At 49.2% G+C, this 21,919-nt stretch overlaps 1 long non-coding RNA gene across 1 annotated transcript in view; it reads right to left on the bottom strand.

The window, feature by feature from the left end:
• Positions 1 to 21,919, bottom strand: part of LOC128346948 (uncharacterized) — a 92,371-nt gene that overhangs the window by 26,817 nt on the left and 43,635 nt on the right. The window contains exon 3 of the long non-coding RNA XR_008317308.1: positions 21,239 to 21,398. This is a non-coding gene — a long non-coding RNA (uncharacterized LOC128346948). The remainder of the gene's footprint in view (positions 1 to 21,238; positions 21,399 to 21,919) is intronic.

Here is a 21,919-nt window from a genome sequence, read left to right on the forward strand (position 1 = left end):
TCCTTCCCAACATTAACAGTCTATCCACATTTCTCCTCTCTCCCATCTCTTCCATCCTTTGGATTTATTTTTTAAAAAACATTCAGTTGCAGCTAGGAAGCTGCTTAAAAAAAAAAAAAAACCTGAACAGCTGGGGCGTTGCTAAGCAAGTTGCTAAGCAAGAGGCAGTCAAAATGAAGATGTAGTCCAAGCAGCACTTAACAAGACTTCGGTTCGAGGTCCAGCTTCTTCAGCAAGCAGCAGCCACACCCAGCAACCATTCAGAACATCCGCTCTGCCCACTCAGAGCAAGCTCACACATCACACAAGACCGTGGTTTAGATTCGCTCCGGTTGATTTAACAACCTGATTCAGGGCCACAGATCAGGCCTCTAACCGAAGTCTAATCTAAGTAGGGGTGTGTGAGCTGGCTCAGTTCAAGCCAGGCTCCGAGGTTGAACCGGATCAACCCGACAGGTTTGGGGTAGAACCTGACCAGCTTCGGCTGGTCCGAATTAGAACCGAACTGGGCCCAGTTCAAACTGAATCGGTTTGGAGCTCTACCGGTAAAAGGGAATCTGCTGAGGATTCCCCTTTACTAGTAAAGGGGCAGGGGGAATCCCAAAACCTAGAGGGGAGAGGAAGGAAGTCATTTAGTACTTACAAGTACTGGTGGCTGCAGGGGTTGGTGGGTGGGTGGGGTGGCGGGGATATGGTGGGTTCAGATGTCCCAGTTTTGGCATATTCTGATCTAGAAAGGAAGCAGGCACTCATGCAGGGGTGGAAGGGGAGGGCAAGTGATCCCAGGCTGAGAGGGGTTGTGCAGAGCTTGGCTTCAGCTGAGGTTCTGCACAGTGTCTGAACCCACCCAATGCAAGATCAGAAGACAAAGCAAGAATCAACCGTGACTGCAGGTTTAGTCATCACATGAGACGGTGGTTAGGAGGAAAGAACCAACTTCAAACCTGCGGTTCAGGTCATGGTATGGGCAGGTTTGCACAACCCTCACAACATCAGTAAAATGGAAACTGGAGATCTCAGGTCTGCTCACGTCACCACTGAGCATGCTGTATGAACTCAGGGTTTTCCGCCCATCCCAGGGTGGTGCTGCAAAAACTCAGCTTTAAGCCAACATTGAAAGCCCTGGTTCAAATCTCAGTTTATTGATCTCGGCTTAAGTGTTGGTTTTTTGTGTGGCATGACCCCAAGGTTTGGTGAAAATCTTGAGATTACACAACAGGAGATGTGCATGCACTACCAAGATCTCTAGTTTTCATGCAGCTGGAGTCACAGCAATCATGTGAACTGCCCTATGACTGCCCCAAACAAACCACATTTTGTTGACAGGTGTAAGTTCAGACATACAAACTAACCACAGCTAGACAGAAGAAACCAGAGTTCCGTGTGATGTCTGAACCCAATCAGAGACCCCCTTGTAACCTAAGGAACAAAGGGTTCCTCTCTCTTTCAGTGCAAACAACAGAAGCTTTGGTAAATTTTATACCGCCTTTCATTAAAACAATCTGAAGGCGGTTTACAAAGCATTTACAACAATATAGAACTCTAAAAGGTACACAATAATTTTTTTAAATTGGAATATAAAAGTACAAATGTAATTAAAAGTTTTAGAAACATGCACAATATAACCATAAAAAACAAAGAAGCAGCAGCAGCAAAAACAGCACTCATCTAAAAGCCTGAGTAAAAAGCCAAGATTTCACTAGCTTTCTGTGATGGAGACTGAGGAGCGGATGGCCGCTGGGAGAGCATTCCAAAGAAAGGGGGCAACAACTGAGAAGGCCTTGTTTTCCCGTGCATGACAGCCGAGCCTCCCCCATTGTCAGCATGTGGAGCAGAGCCCCCTCTGATGACTTCGTCAAGTAGGCAGAAACCCTTGAGAGCAAGCAGTCCTCCAGGTATCCAGGGCCCAAACCGTTAAGGGCTTCAAAGGCCAAAACCAGCACCTTGAATTGGAGCTGGAAACAGCCAATGCAGGTCTTTCCAAACAGGTGTAATATGATCCCAGCAGGCAGCCCCAGAGAAAATCCTAGCTGCCACATTTTGCACTAGCTGCAGTTTTTGAATATTATTCAAGGACAGCCTTGAATAGAGCGCATTACAGTAATCCAGCTGTGATATGACTAAGGCGTGGGTAACTGTGACTAGATCTGCCTTCTCGAGAAAGGGACGCAGCTGATGCACGAGCCGAAGCTGTGCAAGGGCACCCCTGGCCACAACCTCCACCTGAGCTTCCAAAAGCAGAGCCGGCAATACCCTCAAGCGGCCCACCTGCTCTTTCAAGGGGAGTGCAACCCCATCCAGAACTGGTTGAATCCCCTCATCCCGATTGGCTCTCCTACTGATCCACAGCACCTCCATCTTGTCAGGATTCAATCTCAGTTTATTAGCCCACATCCAACCCATCATGGCTTCCAGCCCCCGATTCAGGACATCCACTGCCTCCCTAGGATCAGGTGACAAGGAGAGATAGAGCTGAGTGTCATCTGCATATTAGGAACATAGGAACATAGGAAGCTGCCATATACTGAGTCAGACCCTTGGTCTATCTAGCTCAGTCTTGTCTTCACAGACTGGCAGCGGCTTCTCCAAGGTTGCAGGCAGGAATCTCTTTCAGCCCTATCTTGGAGAAGGCAGGGAGCAAACTTGAAACCTTCTGATCTTCCCAGAGCAGTTTCATCCCCTGAAGGGAATATCTTATAGTGCTCACATGTGGTCTCCCATTCAAATGCAACCAGGATGGACCCTGCTTAGCTAATGGGACAAGTCATGCTTGCTACCACAAGGCCAGCTCTCCTCTCATATTGCTGACAACTCAGTTCAAGTCCTGGGATGACTTCTCCCAGTGGCTTCATGTAGATGTTAAACAGCATGGGGGACAAGACTAAACCCTGCGGGACCCCACAGCCAATGGCCAAGGAGCCGAGCAGTAGTCCCCCAGCACCACCTTCTGGACCAATTCCCATACTCGAGAGGTGGTCCAGAAGGATACCATGGTTGGTGGTATCAAATGCCGCTGAGAGGTCCAGCAAAACCGACAGCGACACATCCCCTTTGTCAAGCTCTCAGTGTAGGTCATCCACTAGGGTGCCCAAGGCAGTTTCAGTCCCATATCCGGAGTGGAAGCCAGATTAAAAAAAGGTCTAGATAATCTGTATCATCCAAACCCCTCTGAAATGGAGATCACACCACACGCTCTATGACCTTGCTCAAAAAGGGAAGGTTAAAAACAGGTCTGTAATTGTTCCATTGGAGGGCTCAAGGGAGGGCTTGATTAATAATGGTCAAACCATCACCTTCTTGAGGCATGGTGGTACCTTGGCCTCCCTTAATGAAGCACTGGTTGTAGCCTCCAACCATCTGCCTGTACCCTCCCTGGCAGATTTTATTAGCCATGAAGGGCAAAGGTCAAAGGCACATGATGTCGCCCACGCACTGACCAGGATCGTGTCCATATCCTCAGGCTGCACCAACTGAAAAGAATCCAACACAATAGGACCAGTTGGTGCCCAAGGCATGTCTGCCAGAACTGCCAAAACTCTGGAATCCAAATCAGCATGGATGAGAGTGACTTTATCTGCAAAGTGGCATGCAAACTGATCACAGCGGGTTGTAGATGGTTCCTCCCCCATTACCTGATGTGTGTGTGTGTATATATATAGCAATGCCTTTACTACATGGAACAGCTCCGCAGCTCCACACTGAGCAGATGTAATGGAGGTGGAGAAAAAGCATTTCTTCACCACCCCCACCATCACAGAGTAGTCCCTAAAATGGGCTCTAGCCCGTGTTCAGTTGGATTAATCTCAACTCTTCCTCCAGCATAGTTCCAGCCGTCATCTGAGTTGGATGTTGTTGGACTACAACTCCCATCACTCCCCACCAGAATTTTAGGAACATAGCAACATAGGAAGCTGCCTTATGCCAAATAGGTCCATCTAGCTCAATACTGTCTGCACAGACTGGCAGCAGCTTCTCTAAGATTGCAGGCGGCAGTCTCTCTCAGCCCCATCTTGGAGATGCTGCCAGGGCCGAAATCTGGGGTCTTCTGCATGTAAGGAGGCAGGGGTTCTTCCCAGAGCGGCCCCATCCCCTAAGGGGAATATCTTCCAGTGCTCACACTTCTAGTCTCCCTTTCATATGCAACCAGGGCAGACCCTGCTTAGCTAAGGGGACAAGGCATGCTTGCTACCACCAGACCAGCTCTCCTCTCCTCTTCTCTCCCCTTTGCAGGAAATCCAGAGTTCTTGGAGAGGCAGCATCTGGCTCTCCACCCCCCCTGAGCTCCTGTGACATCTGTTCTTCAGTCCTGAATTAAAATTCACCAGATTCACTCACCCGGGGCAGCCCGATCAACAATTCCAAGCAGGTTGGTGGTTTCCCCCCCACCCCAACTGAGTGACTTTATCTGACAGTAAGATATGGATTTATCCCCATGAAAGGAGCAGAGCAGTTCAGTAATACGGTGACCTTTTCGACCTGTTAGCAGCTGGTGAAGATGGGTTATCCACACTGGGAAATGTCAATGGGACGGTGCCAGAGAGCCAACCCGAGGGAGGGAGGGGGAAAGAACTCGGAGGGGGGAGAAGCAGAGAAGGAACACGCCAGCCCCTCTTCCTTCCAAATGGGGCCACAGCCTGCCCTGCACCCCACAACGATGGTGCTTAACTTGATGCCTCGCTCTAAAGCTAGGAAAGTGTCCAGCAGTCTCCCTGGATTCTGGAGTCCTATATTCCTTCCTCCTACCTCCAAAGCAGAACAGCGATTCTAAGTTGGATTTTAAGGCAGGAGTCTTTCCCAGCACGACCCGGAGACAGGACTGCACCTGGGGCCTTGCATGCAAAGCAGATGCTGCATCGCTAAGCAGCAGATGTGCCAGATGAAAATAGGGAGCTGCCTCCAACTGTGTCCATTGGTCCATCTAGCTCAGTATTATCTGCACTGGCATGGGGTAGCAATAATTGAGCGGATGGGTTCAAAGAACCCGGGTCCCCAGCTCCCGAGGGCCCCCCAGCTCCACCCCTCCCTATTTATTATTTCCCTCACTCCGAGGGACCGCCAGGGAGAGGGGTGAACACAGGCCCCCTCTCCCCTAGCTACACCCCTGGACCGGCAGCAGTTTTCCAGGGTTTCAGAGGGAGGTTTTCCTAAGCCCTACCTGGAGATGCCAGGGATGAAACCCGGGACCTCCTTAGGGCTGTGACTCCTCCGGGGTTGATGTGAACTCTCTAGGGATTGGCATCAATCGTCAAGTGACTATTGGAAGCAGGTTTTTGAGATGTAAATGGCTTGATGTTGTGGGAAACATTGGAAAAAAATTGGGGAGAAGACAACTGCAGGAATAGCTTCCATCAGAATTTTTAAATACTTTTTTATTTTGGTGTTCTCTCACATATATACTGTATATAGTGTGTGTGTGTGTGTGTGTGTGTGTGTGTGTGTGTGTGTGTGTAATGCTTGTGTTTGTTTTTTTTAAAATCAGATTTGTCTTTTTTTTTTTAGCTCAATGTTTTAATATGTCTTTTTAATAATCTCATCCATAGTTATATAGTATATAAGACATCTCCAGGAATAAACGTGGTGAGAGCCACGTGGTGTAGTGGTTAGAGTGCTGGACTAGGACCGGGGAGACCCGAGTTCAAATCCCCATTCAGCCATGAAACTAGCTGGGTGACTCTGGGCCAGTCACTTCACTCTCAGCCTAACCTACTCCACAGGGTTGTTGTGAAAAGAAACCTAAGTATGTAGTACACTGCTCTGGGCTCCTTGGAGGAAGAGCGGGATATAAATGTAATAATAATAATAAGAAGAATTTTCATAAGAATTTTTTAATACTGTATAGGAGAGCTGGTCTTGTGGTAGCAAGCATGACTTGTCTACTTAGCTTGTCCCCAAAGCTAAGCAGGATCCACCCTGGTTGCATACGAATGGGAGACTTGATGTGTGAGCACTGTAAGATATTCCCCTCAGGGGATGGGGCTGTTCTGGGAAGAGCATCCAAGTTCCCTCCCTGGCAGCATCTCCAAGATAGGGCTGAGAGAGACTCCTGCCTGCAGCCTTGGAGAAGCTGCTGCCAGCCTGTGTAGACAATACTGAGATCGATGGACCTATGGTCTATGTGGCAGTTTCCTATGTTGTTCCTATGTTCGTTCTCTCTCTCTCTCTCTCTCTCTCTCTCTCTCTCTCTCTCACACACACACACACACACACACACACACACACACACACACACACATAAAAAAGTATTTAAAAATTCTGTTGAAAGCTATTCCTGGAGGTGTCTTATATCCAGTTCTCCCTCCAAGGAGCCCAGAGTACATGTTTGTACATGTTTGTCCTCACAGTGACCCTGTGAGATAGGTTAGGCTGAGAGATAAGGGACTGGCCCAGAGTCATCCAGTGAGCTTCATGGCCAAATGGAGATTTGAACTCGGGTCTTCCCAGTCCTAGTCCAACACTCTAACCACTACGCCATGCTGGCTCTCCAATACAAAAGAGCAAAGTCATCAAACCAGAACAATCATCCTTACCAATTGCGCCAAGTGACATATATTATCTTTGCATATCCATGAGTCTTTTTGTTTGGCTTTTTCATTTTGAGGATGGATTTCAAATGATCTAGTGTATTGTGTTACTTTAGACTGGTTGATATAGTTCAAGACAAGTATCCAACATGGTAAAAAGTTATCTTTAGATTGGGGGTTGATATGGGTTTTTTAAAAAAAGTGAAGGGATTTTGTCCATCGTTGGCATATCCCAAATTGTATCAAACCAATATCTGATCAATGGAGTTTCTAAACCCTTGAGCAGGGCTGCGCAACCAGGGATGTGCACGAACCACGGTTTGAGCACTGCTTCTGCGCCACGGGGAGGGGAGTGGGGAGCAGGAACTTCAGATTCTTAGCTCAGATTCTTACTTGCTCTCCACCACCCATGTGGCTTCCTGCTATGGCGGCCCTCAGCTCAAATACCCCTGTGCAGTGAGGATGCCCCTGAGTACCAGGTGCAGGAAGTAACAGCAGGACAGAGGGCCTGCTCTCAGTTCCTGCCTTGAGGCTTCCAGTGGCATCTGGTGGGCCACTGTGTGAAACAGGATGCTGGACTAGATGGGCTTCCTTGGGCCTGATCCAGCAGGGCTGTTCTTATGTTCAGTGCCAGCACACACATGGCGTCTGCACACGGCCTTGTCCACACATGGCCTTCTACGAACCGGCTCAGCACCAAACGAGTGCTCAAACCATGGTTCGTGCACACCCCTATACACAACTTCAGCCCTCCTGCAGATGCTGGACTGCAACTTACTCCTGCTATCTAAGCAAAGAGGCACTTTTTAAATTGGTGGATTTCTTACGTTAAGCAGGAAGAGAGCCACTGGCCTTATCCAATTCCAGCACAGCATCCTTCCAGTAGCTGTTGCTGGTGTCTCCCTTATGATTCTTTTTAAATTGTGAGCCCTTTGGGGACAGGGAGCCACCATCCATCCATCCATCCATCCATCCAATGTGAACTGCTTTGAGAACTTTTATTGAGGAGCAGTAGTAGTAGTAGTAACAGTACAACTTCTGTAATCCTTGACTATTGGCCACTGTGGCCGGGGATGATGGGAGTTGTAGTTCAAAAACAGCTGCAGGGTCAAAGTTGTGCAGCCCTGACCGAGAACTTCCATCGGGTGGAGTGCAGGTGCTCTCCCGCTGAGGTACAGGCCTCCCTCGAAAGCAGTATTTATGTGGAAAGGAGTGTGGGGCTCTGCTCACCTGCCCTACCTCTTGCTTCTTCCCCTCACTCTATCCCTTCCCTCAGGGGCGGAGCCACCTTTGGGCGACAGGGTTCAAAGAACCCAGGCCGCCAAGGAAAAGGGCCGCCGGTGCCCCCGTTGTGTGTGATGTCACACACAGAGGGGAAATGGCCCAATTGCCAGAGGGCCCCCACCAGTCCTCCTGATCTCATTTCCAGTCAGCATTTCCCTTTCCTCTCCAGGGGGAAATGTTGCCAGCCAGCAAACACTGGCTGGAAACAAGTTCAGGAGAGCTCATTCGGGGCTCCCTGGAGCCCGGGCATGCCCACATGCATGTGACATCATGTGCATGGGGTGTCACTGGTGGGGCTGCTGGCAGGGCAGACACGGGCTGCCATTCGGCTGTTTCTGCCAGTGCCCACCCCACCCCATTGCATGGTCTTCTTGGACACAGCACCCACGCACTTCCAGCAGCATGGACAATAGCCATCCCCACATTTGTTAAGGCACAGCCACGGTGCCGAAGGAGGGAAAGCCAGAAGTGGCAGTTAGCTTTCTGGCTCCGCTGCCTCCCCTCCAACTCCCTGCCTCTTTTGTCGCCAGCTCAGATCAAATGGCTTTTTTGCTCTGCCTTGTTCATCAAAGATTTATCTGATGAACTCTACGGCTGGGGGAACCGAGACCTGAATCTCCCGGCTCGGTTTCCTCCGATGCGATAAGGCGAGGCCTGGCTTTTTAATCCCTTTTCGCGCTGGGCTTGTCACCATGCATGCTGGCTTTAGCATCACTCCACAGATGCCCACGGTCCCTGCAAAACGAATCACTGACTCCTCACTCAACACACACACCTCCAGCTTCTAGGTGGTGAGATTTACACTGAATGTTGCCTTTCCGATTGAAACTGGATGTGTCGTTGGATCCCTTGGGAATCTGCTGAGTTTCATGTCCTTGGATAAACTCTGCTCACTCGAATCTAGCTTGGTGTCTGCCTGATGGCTGTATTCTCTGCCAGAGCCTCTGGCCTGCCTGCCTGATCCCACAGCCCAGAGCTAGAAGAACCCAAAGGCCATCTAGCCTGACTCTTAGCAAAGACAGGGCTGTCTAGGCAGAGTTCCTTCAAAGTCGTTCCCCTCTTGCCAACAGAGCCTCCCACAATCCAACAGAGCCTTCCACAATCATCCCACCTCTTCCTCTTCTGGATGGGGTCACACTTCTCCAGAAGGATCAGGTATGCAGTCTGGGGGTGCTTCAGGACACAAAACTCTCCCTGGTGTCTCAGGTTGAGGCAGTGGTCAGAGGTGCCTTTTATCAGCTTTGGCTGACACGCCAGATGCGTCCATTTCTTGAGGTAAATACCTCAGAACAGTAGTACATCTGCTGGTCACCTCCAGACTTGACTACTGCAATGTGCTCTATGTGGGGCTGCCTTTGTACATAGTCTGGAAACTGCACTTAGTCCAGAACGCAGTAGCCAGGTTGGTCTCTGGGTCATCTCGGAGAGACCATGTCACTCCTGTCTTAAAAGATCTACACTGGCTGCTGATACTTTGCTTTGATACTTTGATACTTCCCGGGCAAAGTACAAGGTTTGGGTTATAACCTATAAAGCCCTAAACAGTTTGGGCCCTGGGTATTTAAGAGAACGTCTTCTTTGCTATGAACCACCCCACCCATTGAGATCATCTGGAGAGGTTTGTCTGCAGTTGCCACTGGCTTGTCTGGTGGCTACTCGGAAATGGGCCTTCTCTTTTGCTGCCCCGAGGCTTTGGAACACCCTTCCTGTGGAAATAAGAGCCCCCCCCCATCTCTTACAACTTTTAAAAGGATAGTCAAGATGCATTTGTTTGCCCAGGCTTTTAATTAGATACTGTTTTAATTGTGTTTTAATAGTTTTAACTTTTACATTTTAATTGTTGTAATGTTTTAATCTTTTTATTGGTTGTTTTTATTCTTTTGTAAACTGCCCAGAGAACTTGTGTTTTGGGCGGAATAAAAATATGTTAAATAAATAAGAAATTATTTTTTAAAAAAGAAATTAACATATAAAATATGTTAATTAAATAAGAAATTATAAGAAATAATAATTTATTTATTATAAATATTTATTCAGTTTCTAAACTGCCCTTCCAAAAATGGCTCAGGGTGGTTTACACAGAGAAAATAAATAAATAAGATGGATTCCTGTCCCCAAAGGGCTCACAATCTAAAAATAAATAAAATATCCTCTTATTGCAGAATTTTTCTAACAAAAAGAATGAAAGATAGAAGGGGAAATGGGAATTAACAGAGAAAATGAAATAGGAGGGAAGGAGGGAGGGAGGGAGGGAAGGGAACGGTCTGCCTTGTACAATGGTGGGCTTTCTTTTGCTGGAGGTCTTCAAACAGAGGAGGGATAGCCACCTGTTAGGGAGGCTGAAACAGATGCCTGCACTGAGCAAGGGGTGGACTAGAAGACCTCCAAGGTACCATTCAACTCTTAGCATTATATGCTTCTGCAGGACATAGTGCAATGCAACTGTGATCAAAGTGCACCCATGCCAAGACATGGTCATGACCTGCGGAATAGGAAATGTACAAAATGCACAGAATCTGTAGAAATGGCCCTATTTTATATAAATCCAATTCCCTGGGGAGCAAGGGGTCTGGAACTGTGTGTTCTGCCTCAGATTCCAGCAAGAGGGGAGTCTGGTAACATCTCTCCAAAAAGCAATCACTCTTTAGTTGTTGCGGGGTGGGAGGGGACAGATCACCCAGCTTGCTACAGGAAGAAGAACATTCATCTCAGAGAAGGATGCTTGGGAGATGGCAAATTCTTTGGTGTTTTTTGCTTTGTTCAAAAAGCAAGTAACTTTTCCGTACGTGTGGAGAATGCCTGTTCCTCTCTTGCAAACTTTCCTGCAAAACTTGCAGGTATGGGGATTGTGGTGTGGAACTCTCCGAGCTACTCTTCTGGAGGCAATGCCTAATTGGGCAGTGTATTTTGAAAACACTGTCAATTATTTTTAATACAAATACGGCAAGCGGCAGGCACCTCCTTCCAAGGCAGGAGGCTCTCAAGCACAGGAGGGAAGACCTCTTATAAGATGGAGCCTGTTCCAAAGTATCTGTGTGCATCATCCTTTTTTAAAAGTGAAGACTTCCCCCCCTGCAGATCTATGGTTTTACTGATACACAGATTGGTGCAGATTTAGTTGACAAAATAATTGGTTGCAAATTGTACACTCAATCAATGGAGATTTGTTTATCGTATGGAAAATAATTCCCCGGTGAAAACTCCATAACCACTTTTGAAAATATATATACCAGTCTTTGAGGACATAGAACCTAAGTACCAGAGGTGTCTTTAGAGGCCATCTATCCCAACCCCCTATTTGAAATCCAGAGCTAGAATATCCCCAACAGGTGACTCTTCAGATTTTGCTTTTAGGAACATAGGAAACATAGGAAACTGCCATATACTGAGTCAGACCATTGGTCTATCTAGCTCAGTATTGTCTTCACAGACTGGCAGTGGCTTCTCCAAGGTTGCAGGCAGGAATCTCTCTCAGCCCTATCTTGGAGATGCTGCCAGGGAGAGAACTTGAAACCTTCTGCTCTTCCCAGAACAGCTCCATCCCCTGAGGTGAATATCTTGCAGTGCTCACACATCAAGTCTCCCATTCATATGTAACCAGGGCAGACCCTGCTTAACTATGGGGACAAGTCATGCTTGCTACCACAAGACCAGCTCTCCTCCCTTTTAGACCTCCAATGATGAAGACCCCACTCCTCCCTGCCCACAGTTAATTGGCTTGCTTGGCAAACTGCTCTTACAGTTAAGAAGTTTATTTTATCGCGTGGTGTGGAACTCTCAGAGCTAGTCTTCAGCCCAATAGATCTTTTTAAATTGTTTGTCTGTTAAGCACATTTTTATACCACCCCTTATACACATCTCTGGACAACAGTAAATCAATTGGAACAGTTTAAAACCAAGCTTTAAAAACCTTTGAAATTATGAATTCAAAGTCTGATTAAACAGGTATGTTTTCAGATTTAAATAAAATAAATAAATAAATAACCATCCAGAGAAGGGGTAGGCTCTAATTTCTTTGGGAGTACATTCCAAAGTCCTAGGGCAACACTAGAAAAGGCCTAGTTTGGGATCCTGGCTGCAGCATTCTGTACCAAAGGCAGTTTCCTGACTACATACAAAGGCAGTCCAATGTAGAGCACATTGCAGTAGTCAAGCCTGGAAGTTATCAGCATGCACGCCGCTGTGTTAAGGTTATCTTTAGAAATTGATATAGCTGGCATATCAGTAAATGCTGATGGAAAGCACTCCTGGCCACTACTTCAACCTGAGAAACCAGGGAAAAGCTTGCATTCAGATTTATTTATTTATTTATTTATTTATTTATTTTTACATTTTTATACTGCCTTTCGTTAAAAGAAAACCCCAAGGCGGTTTACAAAAATTAAAACATACAATAAAAGCAGTAAAAACATCAAGCTAAAAACATACATAAAAACAAGACAGCAGATAAAAACACACAAGAACAGCAGTAAAAAATGATTATGTAAAAGCCTGGGTAAAAAGCCAAGTCTTTAAAAGCTTTCTAAAAGCTGTGATGGAGTCCGAGGAACGAATGGCCACCGGGAGAGCATTCCAGAGTCTAGGGGCAGCAACAGAGAAGGCCCTGTCCTGAGTGCACGACAGCCGGGCCTCCCTCATTGTCGGCACCCGGAGCAGGGCCCCCTCAGATGTCCTTGTCAAGCGGGCAGCAACCCTTGGGAGCAGGCGGTCCCTCAAATACCCCGGGCCCAAACCATTTAGGGCTTTAAAGGTCAAAACCAGCACCTTGAATTGGACCCGGAAACAAACTGGCAGCCAGTGCAGCTCTTTCAAAATGGGGGTGATATGTTCCCAGTGGGCAGCTCTGGATAAAACCCTCGCTGCCGCGTTTTGCACTAGCTGCAGTTTCCGGATATTCTTCAAGGGCAGCCCCACGTAGAGCGCGTTACAGTAATCCAGCCGCGACGTGACTAAGGTGTGGGTAACCGTGGCCAGATCTGCCTTCTCGAGAAAGGGACGCAGCTGGCGCACCAGCCGAAGCCGTGCAAAGGCACCCCTGGCCACCGCCTTCACCTGAGCTTCCAAAAGCAGAGCCGGGTCCAGTAGTACCCCCAAGCTGCGTACTTGCTCCTTCAAGGGGAGTGCAACCCCATCCAGAACCGGTAAAATCTTCTCATCCCGATTGGCTCTCCTACTGACCAACAGCACCTCCGTCTTATCCGGATTCAATTTCAGTTTGTTAGCCCACATCCAACCCATCACGGCCTCCAGCCCCCGATTCAGGACATCCACCGCCTCCCTAGGATCAGATGACAAGGAGAGATAGAGCTGAGTGTCATCCGCATATTGCTGACAACTCAGTCCAAAACCCCGGATGACCTCTCCCAGCGGCTTCATGTAGATGTTAAACAGCATGGGGGACAAGACCGAACCCTGCGGGACCCCACAGGCCAACGGCCACGGGGCCGAGCAGTAGTTCCCCAGCACCACCTTCTGGACCCTCCCCTCAAGAAAGGACCAGAACCACTGCAACCCAGTGCCTCCGATCCCCATACTCGAGAGGCGGCCCAGAAGGATACCATGGTCGATGGTATCGAAGGCCGCCGAGAGGTCCAGCAGAACCAACAGGGACGCACTCCCCCTGTCTAGTTCCCGGCGTAGGTCATCCACTAGAGCGACCAAGGCAGTCTCAGTCCCATACCCGGGGGCGGAAGCCAGATTGAAAAGGGTCCAGGTAATCCATATCATCCAAGACCCTCTGCAGCTGGGATGCCACCACACGCTCCATCACCTTGCCCAGAAAGGGAAGGTTAGATACAGGTCTATAGTTGTCCAGGTTGGAGGGATCAAGGGAGGGCTTTTTTAATAGAGGTCTTACCACCGCCTCCTTAAGGCACGATGGCATCCTGCCCTCCCTCAACGAAGCATTAACGATCACCTCCAGCCATCTACCTGTCCCCTCCCTGGAAGCTTTTATTAGCCACGAAGGGCAAGGGTCAAGAGCGCACGAAGTCGCCTGCACACTGCCCAGGATCTTGTCCACATCCTCAGGCCGCACCAACTGAAAAGAATCCAACACAACGGGACCAGATGGTACCAAAGGCACGTCTGCCGGAACTGCCAAAACTCTGGAGTCCAGGTCAGCACGGATGCAAGCGACTTTATCTGCAAAGCGAAAGGCAAACCAATCACAAAGAGCCGTAGATGACTCCTCCCCCATTGTCCGGGGCGATGTGTGGAGCAATGTTTTCACCACATGAAACAGCTCTGTTTGCCTTCACTGAGCAGACGCAATGGAGGCGGAGAAAAAGCATTTCTTCGCCGCCCCCACCGCCACGGCGTAGTCCCTAAAATGGGTTCTAGCCCGTGTTCGATCGGATTCGTGACGACTCTTCCTCCAGCGTCGTTCTAGCTGTTGTCTGAGTTGCTTCATCGCCCTAAGCTCCGAGGAAAACCAAGGAGCAGAACAGGCTCCACCAAGCCGGAGAGGGCGCTTGGGGGCAACCGTGTCAACAGCCCGGGCCATCTCTCCATTCCAGAGATCAACCAAGGCCTCGACAGAGTCACCAGCTCTGGACACTGGAAACTCCCCGAGGGCTGTCTGAAATCCAAGCGGATCCATAAGCCTCTGGGGGCAGACCATCTTAATCGGCCCACCACCCCTGCAGAGGGCAGACGGAGCAGTCAAACTAAACCCCACCAGGTGATGATCTGTCAATGACAAGGGAGTGATCTCAAATTCCCCCACCTCCAGATCATTTATTTCCTGGTCGGCAAAAACCAGATCCAGAGTGTGTCCCACCACATGGGTAGGGCCCGATACCAATTGAGACAGGCCCATGGTTGCCATGGAGGCCATGAAATCCTGAGCCTGAAATCCTGAAATTTACTCCCAGACTACGCACCTGCTCTTTGTGAGGGACTGCAATCCCATCTAGAACAGGCAGATCCAAACCACTTCCTCCCTCCTACAATAAGTACCTCTGTCTTACTTGGTTTCAGGTTCAGTTTGTTCTCCCTCATCCAGCCCAATACCACCTCCCGGCAGGCATTTAGGGAAGCCATGCCATTTCCTGATGCAGGCAGGAATGAAATAGTTAGTTTCCTGATGTAGTTAGGAGAAACAGATTTGGGTGTCATTGGCATATTGATAACACCCTGCACCAAATCCTCTGATGATCTCTCCCAGTGGTTTCATGTAGATGTTAAAAAGCATTGGAAACAGAATGGAGCCCTGCAGGACCCCATATGATAGCTCTTGTTTTGAAGAGCAACAATCTTCAAATGACATCACCAGGAATCTACCTGAGAGGTAGGAGCTGGACCACTGCAAAGCAGTGCCTCCCACTCCCAACCCCTTTAGGCACTCCAGGAAGATACCATGGGTAGATGGTATCGAAAACTGCTTAGAGATCTAAAAAGACCAAAGAGTCACACACTCTCTGTCGATTCCTAATTGATCATCCAACAGGCTGATCAAGGCCTGGAGAGCTCGTCTTGTGGTAGCAAGCATGATTTGTCCCCTTAGCTAAGCAGGGTCTGCTCTGTTTGCATATGAATGGGAGACTAGAAGTGTGAGTACTGTTAGAGATTCCCCTTGGGGGGTGGAGCCACTCTGGGAAGAACAGAAGGTTTCAAGTTCCCTCCTTGTGTTCTCCAAGATAGAGCTGAGAGAGTTTCCTGCCTGCAACCTTGGAGAAGCTGCTGCCAGTCTATGAAGACAATACTGAGCTAGATAGATCAATGGTCTGACTCAGTATATGGCAGCTTCCTATGTTCCTAAGGCAGTCTCCACCCTTTAGCCCACCCAAAAGCCAGTCTGAAATGGGTCCAGGTAATCTGCTTCTTCTAAGACTGCCTGGAGTTAAGAAACCACCACTCTGTCAATCACCTTGCCCAACCATGGGAAACTGGAAACAGGCCTATAATTGCCTGAGGGATCCAAAGTGGTCTAAAAATTGCCTCCTGGAGAGAAGGAGTAATCCTGCCCTCCCTTAGAGAGGCATTAAAGATCTTAACATGACCCTCTCCAATAACCTCCCTGCTAGATTGTATAAGCCACGCTGGGCAAGGATCAAGAGGCTAGATGGTAAGATGAACTTCCCCAAACAGCTTGTCCACGTCCTCAGCAATCACAAACCTAAACTGATCCAATTTAACCATACAAGGGACACTGCTGGATACCTCTTAGTTCTAGTCGTGTCCTCTGGGCAAAAGATTATTTGCTCTCTCCTATTCTGTTTTAGGATGAGCCAGGGTCTCTGCCAAGGAAGGGATACAGACCTTGGACAGCTCCGAAGGTAAAGGGGTCAGGACCTTGGATAGCTCCAAGCAGTAACACACAAGGGATATTGCTCCAGCAGTTATTTATTTATTTATTTTTACATTTTATATTCCGCTCTTCCTCCAAGGAGCCCAGAGCAGTGTACTACATACTTAGGTTTCTCCTCACAACAACCCTGTGAAGTAGGTTAGGCTGAGAGAAAAGTGACTGGCCCAGAGTCACCCAGCTAGTATCCAGTTGCTTGGAACTGACATGGAGCAGTTTTTATGGCTGCTGTTCAGGTACAGTGAATAAGCTCCACCCCTTCCCTGGAGAACGCTCTATTGCTTAAAAGGATTTTGCACATTTTCTAAGCAATGGCTGCAGTGGTATAGGGGACCTCTACTAGGGCTGGTAAGGCCTCAGGTGACTCCACCAAGTCCTCAGGGGACTCCACCAGGTGACTTCACCATGACCAAGATTCCACCAAGACTCCACCAGGTCATGGTGGAGGGGGCTGTCTCAGGTTCCCCTGGTTCTCCTGGTGTGAGAGGTCCCAGAAGTATCAGGTTAGCCCAGGTCTGGGTCATAGGCCCTTTCCGCTGAATTGTCCGCCTTGTTCCCCAATTGAGGGTGTCCCAGATCCAGGATCATGGCAGCTATATGAGTGCATGGTATGGAGAGAGCAGAAAGAGAGGAGTTTTTCTCCCTCTCCCACAGCACAAGAACCAGGGGTCATCCGTTGAAACGGATGGCCAGGCAATTTAGGACCAACAAAAGGAAGTACTTTTCCACACAGTACATAATTAACTTATGGAACTCTCTGCCACAGGATGGGGTGATGGCCACCAGTTTTAATGGCTTTAAAAGAGGCTTAAATTCATGGAAGGCAAGCCTATCAATAACTATTAGTCTTGATGGCTATAGCCTACCTCCAGGCTCAGAGGAAGGATGGATGCCTCTGAATACCAGTTACAGGGGAGCAAAGCAGGGCATGCCTTCATCTCCTGCTTGTGGGCTTCCCAGAGGCATCTAGTGGGCCACTGTGGGAAACAGGACGCTGGATTAGATGGGCCTTGGGCCTGATCCAACAAGGCTCTTTTCACCTGGGTCTTCTCTTCTCCAATCTAAACATATCCAGTTTCAACAAGTTTTCCACAGAGGGCTTGTTTTCCAGATCACTTCTTAACAATGTGGAAACATTCTCGAAAATAAAAGGAGAGCTTGTGCACACCCCTAGTGACCATAGACATCTGCCACTTCCACTGACTTCCCACCTTCTTCCTGCTTTGCCCACCCTGGCGATGGGCAGCTGTCTCTTGAACAGTGTACACCCCCCCCCACCCCCCATTGGCATGAATGACACCCCTAGCCCGAGTCGTTTAGCTGTGTGTGGATTCCTACCAAGCCCAGAAATGTAGTACACAACTCCGTAGAGTAACTTAGTTCAGCGAAGGGAGTAATAATGTTAGCTGCAGTGAGCTCATTCTCCAGTGCAGATGCTCTTCCCTTCACCAGTTCTTATAGAGTCATTAATAATTACTGCCTGGGTAACGGCCATGAACTTATGTGCCCTTTTTATGTCGCCAGAGACAATGTTCTGTCTGTAGCACTTGGGTGTCGTTGCTGTTTCCACTGTGCCATTGATGTGCATACTGCGGGTGAGGAGAGAAGATGAGAGATGGAGGAGAGAGGAGAGGTCTAGAGAGAGGAGAGCTGGTCTTGTGATAGCAAGCATGACTTGTTCCCTTAGCTAAGCAGGGTCCGCCCTGGTTGCATATGAATGGGAAATTAGGTGTGTGAGCACTGTCAGATATTCCCCTTAAGGGATGGAACCACTCTGGAAGAGCATCTAGGTTCCAGGTTCCCACCTTCCAAGATGGGGCTGAGAGAGATTCCTGCCTGCAACCTTGGAGAAGCTACTGCCAGTCTGTGTAGACAATACTGAGCTAGATAGACCAATGGTCTGACTCGGTATATGGCAGCTTCCTATGTTCCTATGAGAGAAGTAGAGCTGGGCAGAGACTAAAACTCTAGGGTTCTGTTTCAAAAAGAGGTAGAGTTGGAAGGGACCTTAGAGGTCCTCTAGACCAACCCCCTGCCCAGTGCAGGAATCTGCTACATATTCCTGACAGGTGGCTGTCCGGTCTCCAACTGAAAATCTCCAGCAAAAGAGAGCCCGCCACTGTGTGAGGCAGTCTGTTCCACTGTCCAACACTCTTAAAGCTAGGAAATGCCTTCTAATATATAGCCTGAACCCACTTCTTTGGAACTGATAGAATGTTAATAGTAGGAAGGGACCTTGGAGGACTTCTAGTCCAGCCCCTGCACAGTGCAGGAATCTGCTGCAGCATCCCTGGAAGCTTCTGTTGGAAAACCACCAGCAAAGGAAAGCCCCTGCCCCCTCCCCCCCACTGCATGAGGCAGACTGTTCCATTGTCCAACAGCTCTTGCCGCCAGGAAATTCCTCCTCAGGTCTAGCCTAAAATGGCTCCTTTGTCATTTCAACCCATGGAGCACCAGAGAACAACGATTCCAACATCATCCACTTTTCTCCCCCAGACCCCAACGAAGACAGGACACACTTGGTTGGAGTAAATTAGGGCCACGTTATTAATGTACAGTGAATAGGACTTGCAATGAGGTACCTAAATCACCAGTGTGCGGGTACTCCTTCCGTGTGGAGGCGCTTCCTAGCGAGGGCCGTCCCAGCGAAGGGCCGGGTACTGATTTGGTCAGGTGCCATGTCCTGACCTCCTCTCACCATGAGGCTTTACCCCGCTGAAGGCGGGGGGGGGGCGGCCTGACCCAACCCCCAAACCCAAGCTGTCAAAGCTCTGAGTTGGTGAGTAGAGCCAGCCCCTGAGCGGGGGCTATTCCCAGCCCTCAGGGCTGCCAAAACCCTGAAGGGCTGTTCCGTGACCCTCCCTCACCCCAAATGGCCCTCCAGCTGAGCACCGTTACTCAGTCTACCTACCCAACACCTGCACTCTCCTGCCAAGTGGCCAGTTACCGACTGAGTCTGCCTAGGACCCAATACTAAGGCCTCGGTGAGAAGTAGGCGGGAAAAGGCTGTGCCTCAAGCCAATCCAGCGGAAGAGAGACTGCCCAGAATGGAGGTGGCTGGGCCCAATCGGCCCGCCTCCTTCTCCTGATTGGCCAGTCCTGGCCATGTGGAGGGGGATCCAAAATGGCGGTTGCCGTGCCTATTTCGGTGACGGGAGCACAACCCCGCCCCTGCCTCATCGTGCGGGTGTGGTGGTGGGAAACGGCATTGCTGTAGCTCCTCTAGCCTACTGATGTCCACCCAGGACGACTTCCAAATGGATGATGTCCAAAAAATTGGGTCAGCCCATTTCCCGTCCAGATTTGGCATCCAAAGAAGCTGGGTGGCTTCACATGGAATGGTGGCTACTAGCTGCCACCCAGATATCACGGCCATTTCCATGTCATAGGAAGCCAGAAATGTCCGGTGAATGTCGAGCAGAGAATGTCAGGAGAATGTCAACTGGTCTTGCAGTAGTAGTCTAAGGGAGGAGAGCTGGACTAAGGGAGGAGAGCTGGTCTTGTGGTAGCAAGCATGAATTGTCCCCTTTGCTAAGCAGAGTCCACCCTGATTTGAATGTGGATGGGCAACTCCATGTCTGAGCACTGTAAGATGTTCCCCTTAAGGGATGGGGACACTCTGGGAAGAGCACCTGCATGCTGGCATACAGACGGTCCCAGATTCCCTCCCTGGTATCACCAGAAAGGGCTGAGAGAGACTCCTGCCTTTAATCTTGTAGAAGTTGCTGCCAGTCTGTATATCCTGAACTAGATGGCCCAATGGTCTGACTCAGTATAAGGCAGCTGCCTATGTTCCTAAGCATGAATTCTTCACTTTGTTGAGCAGGGCCTACTCTGGTTTTCATTTGGATGGGTGACTACATGTGAATGCTGTCTGCTGTAAGATATTCCTTTAGGGGATGTGGCCGTAGTACAGTGGCAGAGAGTCTGCTTACATACCAAAGATCTCAGACTCAATCCCTGGCAGACCCACTCCCAGGTAGGGCTGGGAAAGACCCCTACCTGAAACCCTGGAGAGTGTAATGACCTGCCTTGGCCAAGCGTCCAGCAGCTGTGAAACCACTCTTTTCAGAGGGGAAGGGAGAGACAACAGACAAGAACAGAGACAAAGCATAGTCACAAAACACTGCAAGAAGTCGGTACCGGGGATTCCACAGTTGCAGGGTCAGGGGAGAACACAAATCATCATCAGTCACAACAAACAGGTCCAGATTGTCAGAGTTGCTCACGATATGGGCTGGTCACCACAGATGTTGTTTCCAGCACAGACCCAGCTTTCGGACTGCTCTAAATCAGCAGTGTGCTGAGAGTCCCGCTCAACACTGCAGCTGGGCCTTGTCAGGGAGATGCAGCTGGGTCAGAGCTGGAGCACCTGTTCCTTCTGGCCAGCATCTCTGACCTACGGCGTTCCTCCCTCTGAGCCTGTACTCTAGCCAAACATTGCTGTCGGAGATCTGGGGCAGGCACCTCGACTTCAACGGCCTTGGAGCTTCATCCATCTTATTTATGTATTATTTCTGTGTAAACCACCCTGAGCCATTTTTGGAAGGGTGTATAGAAATTGAATCAATCGTCATCGTCATCATCATCATCATCAGGAGGAGGGAGGGAAGGAGGCAGAGGAACCTACAGGCCTGCCAGCATTGGCTCTACTGAGTTGATCAGAGTTCCAACCTGCCCCCCCTGCTGTGGGTCTTCATCTGAGGAATCCTCCTCCATGACCCCCATGGGAGTCATCACAGAGAGGCCCTGCCAGTCAGTGTTGACAATACTGTGAGCCGACACAGTATAAGGCAGCTTCCTATGCTCAGTTGCCCACCTCAGCCCGACATTCTTAACCAACCAATGAAGTTGGCTTGATGAAGTCAAGCTGAGATGGGTAACCAACATTCTCCACCTGTTTCACACATCATGGTAACACTGGTGGTGGTGGTGGGCGGGGGGCATGCACCTAGTGGCAAGTGATGGCTCTCCTGTCCTCCCATAGTTACTTGTGAATTCATCCATGGCTTAGCCTTGCTTTATGGTTGGGTTGTTCTTTGATACAATGTAGATTTCAGAACGAATACACAGCACATGATTTCGAAGATTCTGGAGATGAATACAAAGGCATGCACACACTCACCGACCAACCCAGGCTCCCATTACATCTTGATTAGGAAGGTTCATTACAGTGGGGAGCTTCCGGCATTGAAGAGTTCATTAAGAGAAATGGGCCATTAGCAGAGGGTGAAGACATTTAGGGGGATATCTTGGCGCCTGTCTTCCCTTGGGCTTTGCACGTCCTATAAGTCGAGAATAAAGAGAAGGGGTGGGAAATGAGACAGAAAGTATCATCAGGGAGGAAAACTTTAAAGCATAGGTTCTAGAAGCTTGAGATCTAAACCCAGAAGGTCAGCACGGAATGAAGAGACAGGGGAGATGGGGAAAGATGTGGTCTCAGGACCTCGGTGAGCTCCGAGCAGGACCACACAAGCAACTTAAGAGAGATGTTGCTCTAGCAATTGCTTGGAGCAGACTCTCGGGGAGGAGTGAGGAGGACTGAGCCAAAGCACCAAGAGAAAGTGAAAAGATGCATCATTTGTGACATTTCTATCTGTCCTGTCCTGGTTGCCTAGTCCACAAGGCCTTGGGGAGGTTCAGGGAAGGAAGTTGACTCGACACCCGCCAGAGGCAGGCTGAGCACCTCTGAGCCCAGGTTACCCATCCTGAGCTCGGCCCCCCTGCTTGCAGAGGGGAAGCCTTAGAGAGGCAGACTTCTGTAACCTGGTCCTCCTCTGCTCTGTCCCTGCTGGGCTTTTTGCCA

This window comes from Hemicordylus capensis, chromosome 2, assembly GCF_027244095.1.
Source record: "Hemicordylus capensis ecotype Gifberg chromosome 2, rHemCap1.1.pri, whole genome shotgun sequence".
Classification (NCBI taxonomy): Eukaryota; Metazoa; Chordata; class Lepidosauria; order Squamata; family Cordylidae; genus Hemicordylus; species Hemicordylus capensis.